Below are 18,499 nucleotides of genomic sequence, written 5' to 3' on the forward strand. Positions count from 1 at the left end.
GCAGGTATTTATAAAACTTAGTATAAAAATATTGTTATTTGACAGATTTAGATTAATATTCATCCTGTGGGCATCACAGACATAGACATCAGGATCATTTATTCAACAATTAGATAAACATATTATGCTTAAAATCTGTCACGTGTTAAATCATTGGCATGGCTGGATCTCATTTTAGCTCCTGTAAATGTCACAGTGTGTGTGTTTCTCCACCAGTGGTCTGCGGTGTCGAGATTCTTAAATGATGACACAAGTCAGCCCAGTGTCTATATCCGTCCTACGCAGAACTGAAAGCCACACAGCAGCTATTTAAAGCACCCGGATCTCTCTCTGTCTACAAATTACATAACGGACATGAAGGGAAGTATGTACTTCACTTACATCTTGTACCACTTACGTGTATAGCAGGTAGTGTATGATTGAGTAACAGCTGTTGAAGATTGTACATATGCTGCTGCCTATAAGCATGATATTATAGTGAGTGTGTCATATGAAGGTCTTCCGTGAGTCTTTGATCCTTGGTGGTCTTGCGTGGTTCTTTGATGATCTTCACTCGTACAGTAGCTACCTTAAGCAATGATTATTTTTCAATGTTCCGGTACGTATCACCTACAAGTTGTTGTGAGTGACATTTGCCTCTTATCTCCAGCGTTTCTGCTCTAGGAAGGATGCAGAAAAAAGCTGCTAATGTTCATCAGCCTTCTCATTGTAGCTAGAAAGTACATCAGCAGCAGGCATCTTTTGGCAGACATGCCTATAAATATAATATGTTAATTAAATCCAGTCAAATTTCAATTTAAGTTTCAGGCAGGAACAGGAAAACTTGGTTTTTGATATCAGGTATCAACTGAAATCAGCATTCACTTCAGGAAATGATACTTTAAAATATGTGAGTTTGAAGATGATTCCCTAAATTCTATCATTCATCCATGTGATGGGAAAGAGAAAATAAAAAGCAAGAAATGTGATGAAGTGAATGAGGCAAAAAGCAGCAGCCAGTGCTGGTAGTTTACACTTAAATCCTCTCACGTCTTCTCAGATGATTTGATTCCACACCTGGCAACTTTTTATGACCTTTCCCTCTAACCAGGCAATATCCTGATAACGCTCTCTGTCTTTAGTTTTCTAGCAGTGACATAAACGTCGGACCTTGTTTTCACTTGATTTGTTATATAAGGTTCTTTGCCTTTCACACAGGTTAAACAGAGGGAACAATAAAACTACACAAGATCCAGCCCGCAGTTTAGTTTTGTCATCATGACTAAAGACGGCATTGTGTATGCAGTATGCATTCCTGTAATATATGTGTCAAAGATTTGTTAAAAGGGAAATCAGGGGCAAGGATTAGATAGATTAGATAACAGAAGGTGTGGGAGTGAGAAACGGAACAACCCTTTGATTTGTGGGAAGTTGGGGTCTAAATTTTTTTTATGCATTAAAGATATTTAAAATAAACCCTTTTAAAGGCGTACATATGTCCTTTAACCCAGTAGTCCTTTAACAAATAGAATTTCTGGTATTTTAAATGCCGGGTCACACCAGAAATTCTCACCAAATGAATTTGTGTGTCTTGGTGAAATAGTGAAACAGTTGGCTTAGAAGGTAGGTGTTAAAGTGAATACTCACAGGGGCTAGTTGGTGTGCTACTGTAGCTGGCGAGCTAACAGTAACAGTTTGCCAGTGGTAGTCAGTCCCCCCCCCAGTTTTAAGACTATCACACACAAAGTCTGTTTTTTGGTTTTGCGTTTCTTCGCACCAGTCATACCGACCTGATGTGCAAAGGCCTTTAGTGTAAGCTGGCTGGCTCGGTAGTAAAAGTTGAAGGTGACACAGATTTGGACGGATTTACTGTTTAGCTCGGAGCTGCCGAACGTTGTTTTGTTACTTTGAAAATAACGCTAGTTGCCTCCGAGCACTGGGCAGCACTGTGTATGCAGGTAACAAGTAAGCGAGCGGCAAACAGCAAAACACCTAAATAAATAATAGGAGTGGACCGTCTGCTTCTTATGGATGTGTCAAACCAAAAATCTTCCAATTATGTGCCAATAACCGGGGAAAAGATTGCAGTGAACAGTGGTAAGCAGGTGTATGCGTTACGTTACCATCACAAGCGGACCATAAAGCAACACCAGTGCCTTGATGTGCCACAGTAAGCCTGCTCCTTTTATCTTGGTAAACACAGACATGCTGCGTCGCCGGGATTGAACTATAAAATGTGTTTATTAATTTTCGCTATATTGCTGATGTTCACAAACAGCATTTGTTGATGCTATTTTAAAGGCATATTAAAGTTTATGCAAATGCAAGCTTGTTTAGTTTTATTCCACTTTATATGAGATAATCTTGTTCATTCTCCACCGGGGATTTGTCGATCTTGATATTCAAGTACCCATTCTTCCTCACACTTGTGTGACGTTTATAACGGCCCTTAAGATAACAAGGGAACATAAAAGTAAATAAAACAAAGACCTACGTCTCCCATTTGCATTTGCTGGGTTTTATTTATCAGGTTTGGATCTCATGTTATTGCTTATAACATCTTGCCCAACTATAAAGAAATATATTAGTTCTAATCATTTTAAATGGGACGTCTGGGTTTAGAGAAATGAAAGCACCATATCAGCTGAAGCCCTTCTGGTTAATATGCAGGAAGGTATTTTACCATGTAGAACAAAAAAGATGGGGAAAAAAACTTTGAGCTCTGTGGAAAGCACACAGTAGCACCGACACATCTTGTGGATGTCCCTTTGCCTGCACTGGGGAATACAGGCTAGTATCAAATCTCGCCTTGGGCTATAACCTTTGTTCTCTGATATCAAACCCATACAATAGTGCTGTATGGGATCAAAATCTGAGAGTAACATTGATATTCAGCCAAAATAGAAGCAGTGGCCTTTGAAATAATGTTTCCCATGCAAGACCATCCTGTTTTATTCCAAATGCACTATATTAGGACACACTATATCACAGAGGAAAACAGTGGGGAATTCAATCGATGTTCACTTTGAAATCCAACCCAGTAAAATTTCTACTTTGCCTCAATTCACCAGGCATGATGGTGATCTGGCATGCGCGTGTGTGTGTGTGTGTGTGTACATGTGCGTGGTGTAAGTGTGGATCGTGTATGTAGAGCATGCTGTGTGTTGCAGTAAATCATAGCAGATTCCTCCCAGGGGGACATGAGGATGAACCGGGGGGAGAGTGAAGTAGGATTGGGGGGCGTGGGGGTGGTGGTGCTAGCTGAGAAGCTGACAGAAACATTATTCAAATGATGCTCCTCTAGTTTTTTTTTTTTTTTTTTTTTTCAGCTGCACACTAAAACCTGACATTTAGTCAGAGCGAGGCGCTGAGACAATTCATGAGGATTTTCCACCTTCCTCGTCTTTGGCTCTTTAGCATTGAATGTCCCCGAGTCCTCCGGCGAAATTACATGCACCTCGGCCCTCCTCGACTCAGGGGGCCCCGGTGTTTATGAATCAAATATTTGATTTGGAAGGACTCCCATCCTCGCCGTTGCCAACTGCTGTCCGAAGAATAGAAAGGTCACGGTGAATCCGGCTTATCGGTGTGACTGCGCGGCCTGTCCGCTCGCAGCCTGCTGGGCCCCGGCGCTGCTGGTGGCGGCAGAACGGCAGAGAAAGAGGAGGGAGAGGGGAGACGGGAGAAGGGATGAAGGGGGGAAATATGGATGTGGAGAGGAGCGAGAGTAAGACACGGAGGGATGGGAGGGGGGTGGGGGGGTGGATGCTAGTGTGTGGGTGAAGGGGGGGGGAGCATTCTGCAAAGCTGTCGCCTGGACATATTGTGCTTTGATGGGTTGGTTTTCATTTTTATTGCCGTTTTTCTTTGCTGTGGAGGAGCAGTATTAAAGTCTTCAATCTTTAGCTGATATTAAAGGACTTGCGGCAGATTGTGATAAACAGCACTGCGCCTTCCTGGGCACTTCCTCTCTGAACATCTGTTGGAACATCACACGGTGACAAAAGCAATGTAATTATAATGTACCACGTAAACCTGCATACCACACAGGACCTCTTGGGCTTTTTTAAAGTGGGTGTCACTTTGGCAGACGTGCCGTACTGAGGGAGTGTGTGTGTGTGTGTGTGTGTGTGTGTGTGTGTGTGTGTGTGTAGGGGAGCGTGGGTGGGTGGGAGGATGCATATAACAGTGTGTCTGTGTTTTTAGGAGCTTACAAAATCTCAAGTGACTGCAGTTCTGGTTTTACATGGTGCGCCATTGAATTACAGCATTGTCCTCCACATTCAAGAGGACTGAATCATGTTCGCACACATGCAAGGGGACGTTACGCAACGGGACATTACTGGTGTTTCAACACCTGTGTTCCGTGTTGCTCTACATACCACAGCGTCAGGTAGGAAACTTTATAAAAGTGTAATTTTACCTCACAAGGTTTTATAACGCTTAGATGATAACCATCACATTCTACAGTCACCTGCAGTAATGAGCTGCTTCTGTGGCTCAGTTTCATTATCTTTCTGAACATTAATACAAAGCACAATCACCATTTTACCAGACTGCCCTGTTGGAAATTGAGGCTGATAACTTCCACATTGGACCTAATTTAAAACTTCCACAAGGTAAATTTTTTATCTGAATTCACACATGTGATCAGCCTAAATCAGAAAGTGGCTCTGCAATGGAGAAGAACACCTCAGCCTCCTTAAGTGAAACTTTGTACATTTGTTCTGTAAGGCCAAACGAGAGTCTGGTGTCACTTGTTGAATGTTGTTGAGAGTTGTAAGTCAGTGACTGAGATACAAACTGAAAATACAACAACAGATCTGTTGGAATAGAGAAGTGCTCACAGACTCCTAAACTTGACTTTAAAGCCCCCCCCTCCACTCAAAAATGTGTTCAGCTGATTGTTGCTTCATTTGGATGTTTGAGCTTCAATGTGCAGAATGATTTATGTGCAGTTTGACACCTAAAGGCTGTTTGCACATCCTCTGCTGCTGTTTGTCTACGCTCACCTCAAACCTTCAAAGTTCAACACGTACGTACCTGCGTGATTCTGTGACGTCACAACTTCATTGGCAGTGAGTAGGAGACATTTTGTTCAGTTGTTTTGAACAATGTTTGCACACTCAGATTCTGGATTTCTTTTTTTTCCTTTTTGTTTTTTGGAGAAGGAGAACTTGTGACTTTGTTTAAACCATATCAGACTTTTTTTAATTTAACCAGTGTATTTCTGTATGTCATAAACGATTCTGTCATTTTTTTAATCATGGTCGCTATACACATTACATTTTAGTTTACTTTAACCACTTAAGTTTACCTCAGTAATTATCATTTCATCATCACCTACACTACTTTGACAAATATTTTAGTTTTTTTTTCTTTAGGTTTCTAACTCATGTGTCCCTGCCTCAAAGTATTTTTTAGCTCCTATCTGTCAATGTTTTACGGGGGACAGATGTGAGTGCACCAGTAGAATTGAGAGCCTGATGTGAACCCCGACAGACAGAAGTTGGGTGTTTTACTGTCTTGCCGTATTGGTGTTGATTAAAGAAGATTTATTTAAACAGAAACTCTTGCCTGCTTAGTACCCATAGCCGAGAGTGACTGGAGAACTCTACCCCATCAAGAAAGCGTGTCGGGCTCATTTTCTGGGTAAGTCATTTTGGTGCTGCCATTGTGCAAAACAGTAGATTCCTCACTGACATATTAAGGAGTGAATACCACATAAAGCAGAGATTAGAGTGACTGCGAAACAAAGTTCAGGTAAAAATGATTGGATTTTTTTTTCTGACAACTGCTTCCAGCTAACCAGTCCCATATGAAGCAATGTAAAATTTCCATGGCCCCCGCACACCTACGTACAGTATCTTACTACAACACTCTGACGACACTGTACACTGTAGTACTTGATGTACAGTTGCATTTCCCATGACACATCCATGCTGCAGATACCTGAGACAAAACACAATGGCTCTTGGCTAATGTTACACAACCCAGTGCCCTTATGGCCTGAGTCAGCCCACATGGTGCAATAGTGGAGAACATGCCATGCATCACTTCAGGAACAGGAAGAGGGCGTGGACCCACATTTACAGTCCCAGGTAGATGATAAGTCTGAGTCCCCTCCTAAGGCCACAAATCCTTCAGAGAGCTGCCTGAGTTCAAAGGTCAACATGTAAATGCACGAAGTAATCTGCAGACAAACAGCCCAGCCCTCAGTACAGTCATCAAGGTAAATATTGCTGCGCTTATTTGTCTCGCCAAGCGTCTTGCGGCCTGCTTTGTTTGAATGTACATTTCATAAATGCTGATGACCTGCCAGTCGATGACTATTACACCAGCATTTACTGCTGCACAACATGTCTGGACCTATTGTTTGCAATGGGTACACCCATGATTAATTCAGTCGCACATCCAGCTACTTGGAAACACCGCGCGGAGGAGGATTACAGTCAAGGTTGTCGGCCCGGTGGCTGGAGGCCAAGAGTGGGAGACAGATAGAGAAATGCAGAGGAAAGGGCAAAGAGGGGGGAAAAAAATACCACAGACGAAAAGAGATGTATCAGACCCCCGTAGTGAATGAGACTGCCTACTTATCAGCCGTGAGCGTGATGTGCAAACAGAGGCCTTTCAGGGCTGCCAGGCACACAATAGCTTTGTTTGCTATGCAATAGAAACCAGTTGTTCGCTGCTGAGTCAATATTTACTGCCTAATGGAATGTGTGCTCTGCTACTACCCCTGCTCAACAACACCAGATTGGAAGAGGGACTTATTACCTCCCCTCTCTGTCTTTCACCTCCTGTCATCCTCTGTCCCTCTTCGTCCTTCCCTCCCTCCCCTTTATCTTACCCTCCCTATAGTCTCATCCTTTTGCTTCTTTCCCTTTGCCTGACTCCCCCCTTTGCCCTCTCAGAATTTTGCTACTCCCTGTTCCAGCTCATCCTTCCCTCCCCTTTTCTGTAGATCCTATATCATATCTCTTGCACCTACACCTCCCCTCGTGCTGCAAAATAACAAGAGCAGTGGAAAGTCCATATAAGGCTTGGAGCTGATTGAGAAATCGGGGCTAGAAAAAAAGGCAAATATGAGATTTTGTGTTCAGTTTTCATGTAAGTTGGACAAAGGAAAACCAGAATCCTCAGTATTTTTATTGCAGTAGTGAAAGAGGAATAGAGGAGTGGGTGAAAAAAAAAAGAACTGGAGCGGACAATCTTCTGTTTATGGAGGCCAATATCCTACCAAGGCCGTACAGAGACAGAGAGAGATAGCTCAGCGATGAGATCACTGTGCTGACAGAATGATCTCTTTGTGCCCGAGCCCGATGGTAGGCAGTGAATGCATTACATGTGGTATTTACACCGCGGCTGCTGATCAACTGCGGCTAATTTTTCTTAAAGGTGCATGCAGGCGATCATGCACAGAAAACACCAACGTGCTTCCCCTGGTTGACTGGGCTAGACAGTATTCCTGCTCACACGGCTACTGATTGTGCACCTGAATCACACCTCGCGCACAAACACACACCTTTACCCAGGTGTGGAGGGATAACTGGAGGCATGACACAGTTGTCAGAGTCCTTTTTAAAGCTTTTTTTTTTTTTCCACCAGCCAACCCCGACAATCCATTCCATTCAGTCATGCTTCGGTATCGTTTCCTTACAGCCCAGAGGATTACTGAGGAGAGGACAGTTGTGGGAGTGATGGTGCCGGTGGTGTGTGTTGGGAGGGAGGGGGTGGTAGTGGTGGTGGGGGGGGTTTCCATAGTGACACCAAGGCAATGAAAAGATTGGACCAGTGGAGTGTGCAGTGGGTGTGCGTGTGTGTGTGTGTGTGTGCGTGTGCGTGCATGGGTTTGGAGTTCAGCTCTATAGCTCTAGGTTGAGACACAGTGGAACCATTCATGATCTACTATCTGGCCCCCAATGGCCTTCGCTCTTAAATCAGAGCCAGCTTGCAGACCTCAGATCCCTGCAGGGTTTTCTTTTTGCACCCAAATCCAAGGCACAACTTGGTTAAAAAAAAAAAAACTATTCTAATAGATGTTTTCTGTCATCTTTCCTTCCCACTCATTATAGACTTTTCAATTGTGTCCAACAACTTTCCCAAAGTGACGAGGTCATATCTAATATCCCTGTCATAAAAATTGATGGCTTTGAGTTGTGTTTGTTAATGCTTTCATGCTGGCCGAGGGATAAACAATTAGGATGAGACATATTCATTGTCTCTAATTATCCTTTCTGAGCGCAGATTAAATATTTTCATAAGTTTGGCTCCTAACGAGCCAAATCCCCACCATATATGGGCATTACATCTGTCCACATTCCGAAATAAAATCACTTAACTGCTGTTGTTGCAATGCACTGTGAGCTGGATCCATCAATATTATTTAACCAGGGTAGTTAGTGCCTCATCTAATCGCCTTTTACAGCCATTTTCCAGTGAACTTGACCTCACACCGAGTCCATTGATAGGGCACTGATTGTGGTCCGGTGTGTTCAAAGTACATGTGACAGTAATTCGTCAATGAAATGACTCAAAACGTGTGCAGTTTTTGTAAAAGATCCCCTCTCTCTGCCCTGAGCATACATTACAAGAGGAATCATTTTCAAACGGGCCTTGATTGTGTGGAGCCTATGTTAATGAAATCTGTGGTCTTTCATAGAATTGACAGTTAATAAAGACTATAATGTGGGCACAGATGTCTTGAAAGAAGTGCCACGAATTAGAGCTGAAATTCTAAATCTGGTGTAATACCTTGAAGAGTAATTTAAAGATAAGACAATTTCTCATTTGGCATGTGAAATAATTAATTATCTCTTTGGTAGAAATATCTTAACAAGGCTACTTAGTATGCATATAAAATTCCAAATTGTAAAATCAAATTAGCATTATTAACTTATAGTGCGCTAGATTACGTCTTTTCTCTTTTAAAAAGGTCCCACAGAGTTGAATTGATAATTAAGTAATGAAATGAAAATTTATGATCTAATCAATGGCGGTCCATATTAGCTCAGCAGTAGCCATTCTAAGGTTACAGGCGGCAGTGAGGAGGGGGCTCGAACCCCAGAAAATGACAGAAGCCCCGAAGAATTGAGTTACAATGGCAATTTATTAGCATGGAGTCCTATTGTGATAGAGCTCAAAGGGGCTCAAACAAAGCTCGCCTGAGCCTCGCAGCTTCTTCTGATGGTCAGTTTTCATTACGGTGGTTGTCAATAGATCTGAAACCTACTTAGGCACACTAATGCTTTTAGATAAACACAAACACCTGCATATTTATGGGCATGTTTACCAAGTTCACCATCTTATTTTGGTGTGTTAGCATGCTTGCCAGTTAGCCCGAAACACAAGCTACAGCTGAGGCTAATGGAAATGTCATTAGTTTTGTAGGTAGCTGGTCATTAAGTAATTGGAGAAATTTAAATTTTGATTCAATGGTGGTCCCAGAAGTCAGCAGGATTTATTCTCTGGGAAGCATGAATGTATTTTGGTGGGCCAATACATCTAGGAGATAGTGGCCAGGGGGTTCCCCAAAGTCACTGGGATTTATCCTTTGGGGACAATGAATGCCCGTACAGAATCTTTATCTCCGTTCATCCAATTGTCATGTCAACCGGCTTGTGGTTCTACATGAAAAGTCAGGGGATCAACAAAGTCATTACAATTAGTCTTCCGGGAACCATAAATGTAAAATCTGGTCCAAATCCATCTAGTAGATGTTGAGATATTTCACTGGATAAGTGAAACATTATAGTGGCGCTAGATAAAAAGTCAGGGGAACATTAATTTTTTGGACCAGATTTCTGAGCAGTCCATCCAACTGTTGTCAAGAGATGCCAGTAAAAACGAATAAAAGTCAGCAGGATTCATCCTCTGGACCATAGTGGTGTACCGACAGTAGAGGCTTGGCTAAGAACTATTTGACCTGATAGAGCGAGGCACCCTGCCATCAAAATGAGAGATTTGAAATGTGAACATTATTTAGTAGCATTTGTTTTATTGTAAAACGAAGATGGGTTGCTTCCAGCAGCTTGTTTCAGTCCTAGTGGTTTTGTCGATATATTTTAATATTTGGCCTGATGCAAGGAGACACAATAAAATAAAAAAGGAGTGCTTCAGCTCCACTGCCTCATAGCGGGTTAAATGGAGCGCAGGGCAATGAGCAATTCTCCAACAATCCCTCTCCTCAGTGCTGCAGGTTGTTCTTCCCCCTCTAAACCCATCGCTTCCTGGTGTTCCGGCTTAAAGCTTTACCCTGTGGGGTCCCAACAGGCTGGAATAAAACACAAGTGGATGCGGCAAGTTGCCATGGAAACTTAATAAGCCAGCAGTTGTAGTGAGAGAGGGAGTCAACTACAGTAGCCAGTGAAGCGTGCATCTGAAGGCAATAAATTGAATGCTGTGGAGGGGAAGAAGACAGAGAGAAAAAAGAGGCAAGGGGGACTGTGTGTTATTGTGAAATAACCTTTTAAGTCGAAATTAAATATTTTGTCAGGAGTGTGTGGCTCTGAGCTCCCCCCCCGACGAGTCTGGCGGGGGCTAGAGGTTAAACGGCTGTCTGCATTGTCACAAGGATGCTCTCAGCCGACCGGGCCGCCTTCTGCTGCGTGTCACAAATGGTGACCAAGGGACTGGCTGATTTTTTTTTTTTTTTTTTAACACTTTTTTTTCCTCCAACCTCACCTACAACTGTCATTGCTTTGACTGTCGGGCCATTACGCGCACTTGTCTCCAGGGCGCGATTGATGCACTGTTGGCTGTCAAAGCTCAAAAGCCTCCAACACGCCACCTGATTGCCAAGCATCCTTTTTGCCGCATAAATCTTTCATTAACCGCCAATCTATCATTAATTATCGGCTCCTGGCATTTACGCAGGGGTGGGGAGATTGATGGCGGGGGGGTTGGGCTGGGGGGGTGGGGGATGCGTTTCGGAGCTGGTGTTGACTGTTTAGGGAGCCAATCTATAATGACTCACAACAAGGAGGATCCCTCTTAACTTTTATTTATAAGGGGCGCCCTGCTCGCCACTCGCCAGAGGTGTTGTTCATCTGTCTAGCTAACCCGATAACATTCGTCCTCATGGCGGCTGGAAAACAGCTTTATCTTCATTCTCCGTGTCTCTCAGGGTCCGTCTCCATATGTTTTTGGACAGCTCGATGATCATCTCTCTTTAACTCCACAGGCTCCTCGTTTTTTTCTCAGCCCCCTTTTAAAAGAAACAAATTAATTCCCCTCTGAGGCTTGAGCCCTGAACCGACCAATATGTGCTTGTGTGTTCCCCGTCGACTCAAAGGTGAGGTATTTGCTTTTGATTCAGGGGCAGTTGACAGCTCTGTTGCCCAGAAAGCCTTCTATTATCTGGCTTTGCATAGGATTAGCTGCTAGCTACCTCTCGCAGTAAACAAACAAATAGGATGAGTCCAATTATAAGGGCAGTGTCCGCGATAAAACCAGGCCTTGTGCGAGTCTATAAATCATCAGGAAACCTTGGCCTAAATGTGCCAGCAAAAGCATCTTCCTTCTCTTTTTACACCATAATTCTTTCGCTCCGTCCCCCGTCTCCCCGGACCTAACACTATTTACAGCTTTTCAGATGCTTAAGCCACCAAAATATAGCGTTGTTTTATCTTTAGACAAGTCGATAAGGCAGCATATTGGTTTTCTGCTAAAAGCTACGGATTGTGCTGCTCGTATTGACTCATCAGTTGGGCAGTTCAGTCTACAGCCCAGGGAGGCACACACACTCACACACACACACACGCACGCACGCACGCGCGCACACACACACACACACACACACACACACGCGCACACACACACACACAGAGTCCTTGGTTTGCTCACAGTGTTTCATTTTCTGAGATTCACCTGGTGGAGAGAAAGATATTAAAACTAAGAACAGGGATCAGACCTTGGATAACACAATGTAACAAGAAAGGGGAAGCGAGCAAGAGGAGAGAGAAGTGAGACATAGAAAGAGAGAGAGGGAGTAAGACAGGGGAACAGGAATAGACGTGGAATGAACACCCCTCTGGAGCGCTTTATCCTGCATTGTCACGCTCTGTTATCCCGGCAGTCTACTTGATATTTAGTGACAAAGACTAGATTAGGGCTGCCTACCTATCACCACTAACACCCCCCCCCCTGCCGCCCAGCCCTGCAGTGCAAAGGCAGTCACACAGAAATCTTCCATCTTCTGCTACAAGGGGGTGAAAGTGAGATGCATGGGGTGAAATTTGCATCGCCCAAGGTTCCAAAGTCGAGCCGGGGTTAAAGTCAAGGCCAAAGGAGGAGGAGGGAGGGACCTGATTGGTTCACAGGGCTGCAGACAGACAGACTCGTTACATTGGTCATTATTCCAGCTCATGTCACAGTGGAATGGGAGAACTCAGCAGGTTTCATTAAAACCCCAGGGTCGGCTGGTTGGCTGTGCAGTTAGCTGTTCAGTGGACTGGTTGGTGGATTCTAGGAAGCGTTGAATAGAGGGTTATTGGAGGTGGTTGACAGAAAATGACCTCTGTGTGCTTTGGCTCACAGAGGGTATTATATGTGAGGGCTCACAAAGGGCCGGCCGGGGCCGCAGCTCAGTCTGTCTGTTTATTATGAACTGGGCTGATATAAACAAAGCAGACTGCCAATCAAAATAATGCGTGGGCGAATGTCATTCGAAACAATACTTTGGATCAACTCTAATGTGAATGCTTAGCTTTGCTGATTTTCAAGAGAGGATTGTTTCCGTACATAGTTGGGTGCTATAATAATCCCATCACAAATACATGCATCGCAAAAGAGGAGGATTGGCCTCCAAAGACTTCACTACATGTCAGTCTGCAGGCTGCACACTCCTGCGGCGCCAACTGTGAAGGGTTCCTGTGTTAACCGAGTGAAGACAAGTATTGTGCTTTCAGCAGAGACACACAATAGCAGAATTAGGATTCATGTAGCGTGGCTTTACAGGTACTCTTCCAAATGACTCCATGGAACCCTTCAGGCTACTGTCAGCTGAAAACCCGCACAGGAGACACACAGCTAATATGCCCTTGGTGTTTCACAGCACTGGAGCAGATGGTTATGATATGGATTACACTGACAGTAAGTCAATAAGACCCAGATCCTGGGTTTGCACCGGATTAGTCAATTGTCTTGGCCGCCTTTTATGATTTTGTTTTCTGATCGCTCACGCCTCTCTGCTCCTCGGCTCAGTTTGAGGCTGTGGTGCATCCTCTTTTTTTGGTGTAGAGGTACTGAAACTGATCTTTTAAAATAATAAAGCCAGGCTGTGAAATGGTGCTCTGAAGCCTCATGGTGGCTTGTAGTTCTGGCTTGTCAAGTCCGGGTAAACAGAGGATTCTCTTTCTGATGCTGAAACGTAGCGGTCGGGCACACAGCGCCCTACACAAATCTCCTTTATTGCTCCCATGCCATATGTTACATGTCCACATGCTTTTACTCTGATATATTATATATCCACCCAGCTCGCACACCAGCTTTGGTTACAATTAACCAATGCTCCATCCAACCAGAGTGCAGCAATTAAACACCATCCAATCAAATTTGCGTGACAACCAGACGCCTTTCATCACAGCAGGGATCCAGAAGGCTCCTTACAGCCCACCTGCCCCGAGCGCTGTCTAAGAGATGGTCTGGAATAACTAATTAGGCAGCACATCCAGCATGGGACACTCGAGCCAAACCAATACAGTAAAAATTCCACTTGATCTCGTCATCAAGCCTCGCTGTTTTTCTTTTTTTTTTAATGTGTCAGCAATCTCGCTTTTGATCCCTCGTCAGCGCAGACAGAGGAGAGAGAGGAGCGTTTTTGGTTTGTTTAACAGAGTTTCACTGGAGTTTGCAGCCACCTGCTGTGCACATCTCACGGCATGCTTTTCAACTGCAGTCCCACTCAGCGAGGAGGGGGGGTTGGACTGGGACAACAATATAGTTGGTGGACGCGTCTGCGCTCATCTGTTGTCATGTTGTCGAGAGAATATTCAGGAGGTGATCGGCTGAGCAGCTACACAGCTTTGAGCTGCAGGAAGTACACTTCAAAGAATGTGTCTCAGCTGCAAGGCTCTTTGGTTACACTTTTGTTAAAAGCAATCCATTTTTAGCTATTATTCCAGGTTTTGTTAATGCAAAAGCAGGGAGAGGGGGGTTATTTCACCATGACAATGATAGAAATATATAAATAAATAAAACAAAAGCAGCGAGTTAAGTCGCCTCTTGCGAAGCTGCAAACCGCCAAAATTCCTCTCTGTCCTGATGTGAGTGGAGAGGCGAAGTGTTGAGTACTCTCACAGCTGGAAAACAATACCACAACAAATAATGTATGAGAGGCCAGCAGAGGGGGAGAACACGGCAGCCAACACAAATAGGAATTATTCATCATACGTGCTCTATTCACTGAGTATGTGTGAGCGAGCAAGCAAGCTCAAGCTGGTTAATATGCAGTGTTCTCCATAAGTCAGGCAGGGCACCTCACCTTTGGTGCACGAGAGAGAACCCTCTGAACCCAACTCTCTCTTTAGCTTTCCTTCTCCGTCTTTCTTCCGACCCCCCCCCACATTCCAATCTCAAAATGAATGGATAGAAACAATATTTTATTACCAGAACCATTATATGTTATATTATATGTCAGCAAGCATTCTTTCCCTGTCTGCTTTCTTTAATGTCTTCCCTTGATAGGCAAAAAGCATACGTTGGGCCTCAAACTGAAGAGCTCATCAGTCATGACATACCATTAGTGTTCAAAAGGCCAATTACAAAAACCTACAAGGCACTCAGAGTAACTAAACGGCAGACTTCGATTAGAGCTTGACCTCACTGCGATTTGCGTGCACAGCTAAGCACCAAATAATAGATAGAAGATCTTTAACATAATTACGCCTTAATGGACGGCGAAGCCACGTTGTCAAAAATTGATATGCAGGCCTCGGCGGCGTTTAAGGGGAGATGGCAGAGCACATTTATCTCCACGTCAAAGAGAGGCTGAGAGAGAGAGGACAGATGGAGGAGTGACATGCTGGGATGTGGATAGCACCACCCTCTGTAAGATCATCTCCCATCAAGCTATTCTGCGGAAAGTGCTATCTAGTCTAATTGCAGTGAAAATACCCCCCCCAACCCTTTTATATTTAATCATAGCCCTGCTACTGTGTTGACAAAGCCAGATGAACATCATTTCCACCACGGCTGTTTCTAGAGGATATATTAGCAGCAATGTTGACCAACTCCTCCAAGGTGACCGCCAATAACTGTGGTCAGCTCCAGTCCGTTGCATTTAGCAAAGACTTTTTGTGAAGTCAGCCCCATTAAGTCAGGGATAATTGTGTGTGTGTTCTCCATGGTGAATATTTGATCTGCTGTTTGCCCTTTGCCGGCCACACAGTGCAGAATAATGGCTCTCTTTGAGCAGTGCGAGGCAAAACCTTGGGCTCCTTCGGCCCAGAAAGAGGCCAACCCAATTACTCTATCAATTATTAATTCATCATAAAGGTCGTCCCTTTGCTCCATTATCCACACCAGTCTGAGCATGGCAATGTCATGAGCGTTAACAGGGCCTGCAGGTCAAATACCACCCAGACACAGATGAACACTATACATACTCCAGAGGACTCAGCAGACTCCTCTTGCTGTCAGAAATGGTAAGGAATTATATATGTGTCTAATTAATGAGGGCTGTAAAATTTTAATTTTAGAACGGGGTAGTATTGTATTATAAGTGGTCAAAATTAGCATTTCATTGACCTTATTCTTATGCCGCCCATTAAAACCTCATCACACTCTGGGTGGAAATTTCTGACAGAAAGAAATGGACATATAAAAATATATCCCTAATCTAGGCGGTTGAACAAGATGGAATTTGCAATCGAATTTGAAATCGTAGCGCTAACATGGAGCAGTGAGCAGGCTTACTATATCGCTTGCTACTAGCATTAGTGGATGAAATGATGGCTATGAAGTCATAAATGTGTGCACTTGTGTATATGATACAGGTTAGATACGTTAACTGCTTTCGCTGGCTGGAATTTCCCAGTCTGTGTAATAATGCTACGTGCACACAGAATGGTAAAAAGTGACGGAAAACCTCTGATTATTCCGATTTTGGGAGTGTTCACGCAATATTCCAAGACGGTCAGCCCCACTGTTAGCCTGGTAGTCTATGATGACCAGAGGTCCCAGTTTGTCCCAGTTTGAAGCTGGGTATCCAGAGTCCTGACAAATGTAAAATAATAGAATACCCCAGTGTTTAACATTTAATACCAAATGGTCCAGGTTTTAAACAATTAAAACAATAATTATAATATTCTACTTGTTTTCATAGACGTTTATCATGTTCTGTCCCACTCATTATTACCTAACCAAATATTAAAACACAAACAGTGCAGCACACGTCTGAATTCAACACTGATTTGTTTGCATGCGTGTCAATAAATCAGCGTGTCGATGCTGAGACTCTTCCTAGCGTAAGCGTCATAGGCTATCACACTTGCGGCTCTTTTGACGAAACCTCAGTATGTTAACGGGTGGCTGTTACCTCGTAGAGACAGTCTGCTCCAGGAGGCTTACCCCTTTGCCAAGCACCCAGTATCAAAAATCTCTCCATGGGGGTGAAAGGTTCGCTCGCCGCTCGGTAGGGTGCCAGTTTGGAAAGTAGGGACACCCTATTGTAGTCACTCCAGTGAAATGACTACTTTTCTGTGTGTTACGTATTTGCTGTGGTATTCTATGACACCAGATACAAACAAACGGTCTATAGTTCCTTTTAAATTAAATGAATTAGTGTTTTTTTATTTAGAAGTAACTCCCAGTGTTTAATTTGCAGCCATTTTGTCACAGATTTGTTGACATTTCTGTAGTTCTTTCCATTAAGTAGCAGATATTGTAGCTGTTAGAAATACCCTATTCACTAAACAGAAATACAACTTTGCTTACATGAAGTTTTTCCCTCTCAGTTGCTCTGATAGCCGTCTGAAGGATGTGAACATGGCATAAGGTCAAATTACCAAGGGAGTACAGTCATTTGTTCACAACAGATTTATAGTACTATGACTTTATGCCTCTCATCTAATACAGGCTAAGGGGAAACAGTCCATCATTATTGAAGTGAACCACATGGGCTACACCAGCAGATCAATCCACTTGAACCGTGGCCGGCGGTGGGTTTGTGGTCCTTTGTGGTTACATGTCACTGCCGGTGGAGCTGTAGCTAATGTTGAATGTGTCGTCTGGTTTGACCTTTAGCTAACAGTGCTGGCACTCCTTAGCAAAGGTCACATTCTGCATTTCCACCAATCACTGCTCATTGCCAACTGGTGACTGGATGAAACAAACCATGGAGGATCAAAATACAGTATGTAGTATTTGGGCCGTTCCACAAATAATAATGTGTTTGATGTGTGATGAGGTGATCAGTTTCATGGTGAATTTGATAGTGTGCCATGACACGACCTTTATAGACCCTGAAATGTATGAGTGCTAGGTCTAGGTTATATTACAGCATCAATATTTATGATAATAACATCTAAGTGTGTTATTACCCTCTCCATCTGAAACAGACCACTTGTATTTCTAGCCGGAGTGAAAGCAGTTCTGGGATTTGGACGCCATTAAAGATTAAACCAACAGTTTTTCACACATAACGCAAAGCAGTCTACTTTGGTAAATTAGAAATTGTCAAGGCTGTCTTCATTAAATTGTATTATTAGCCATATTAGCATTAAGTGCATAATTGAATATGATTATCTGTAATTATTCCCATAAATTACATTTAGGCCACTGATCACCGAGGAAACAAACACAAGAAAGTGTGTGGTGTATTTTTCCTGCTTCTAAATTGACTGTCCCGTTTAGAAATACATCCCCCAAACAAAGCTAGCATTAATATTCTAGACCCACAAATCCCATCTGGTACAGAGTTTACAAAGCTCTTCTCAAACTTTCTTTCTCTCGTCTATTGACAGGGTAATACGTTCGTATGTACTGGTGGCCTGACATTGCTGCAGAAAATCTGAGGTTCAGCCAATTATGTAGAAGTGTGAGCAAAATGCCCAGGCTTCTTATGACCTGACAGCTTAAATATGTTATTTTTGTTATTATTAATTCTCATGCAATGCCAAAATGCATTAAGATTATCATAATTCAACACTAGCATACTGCATATCATATTGTTGGTAAAGACAGTGCCAGTAACAAAGGGGACAAGGATATGTAGAATAATGGCTGCTTTTACAACAGAAACAAAGTCCTACACATCTCTTTCAAGTCATTTCTGCTCATTTGGAAACAGGAGAAGGGGCATTTTCATGCAGTGTGTCAGATCGTCATGGCAACATGGGAAAAGAAAAAGGCAACACGTTAAAAAAAAAAAAAAGGTGCCAGATCTTTTTGTGGACTTGGTGAGGTAGTGGAAGAGCCTGCCAGCCACCGGTGGGGGAGACAAAAACGAAACAAAGTGTGAGCGTGAGTGTGAACGTGCACTGTGTGTGTGTGTGTGTGTGTGTGCTTGAAACTGCTGACT

General features: G+C 43.4%; 1 long non-coding RNA gene across 1 annotated transcript in view; it reads left to right on the forward strand.

Moving 5' to 3' along the window:
• The first annotated feature begins 6,138 nt into the window (after positions 1–6,138).
• Positions 6,139–18,499, forward strand: part of LOC127369490 (uncharacterized) — a 42,181-nt gene continuing 29,820 nt past the window's right edge. Inside the window, exon 1 of the long non-coding RNA XR_007886082.1 lies at positions 6,139–6,211. This is a non-coding gene — a long non-coding RNA (uncharacterized LOC127369490). The remainder of the gene's footprint in view (positions 6,212–18,499) is intronic.

The sequence above is a fragment of the Dicentrarchus labrax genome, unplaced genomic scaffold, assembly GCF_905237075.1.
Source record: "Dicentrarchus labrax unplaced genomic scaffold, dlabrax2021, whole genome shotgun sequence".
In the NCBI taxonomy this organism is placed as follows: Eukaryota; Metazoa; Chordata; class Actinopteri; family Moronidae; genus Dicentrarchus; species Dicentrarchus labrax.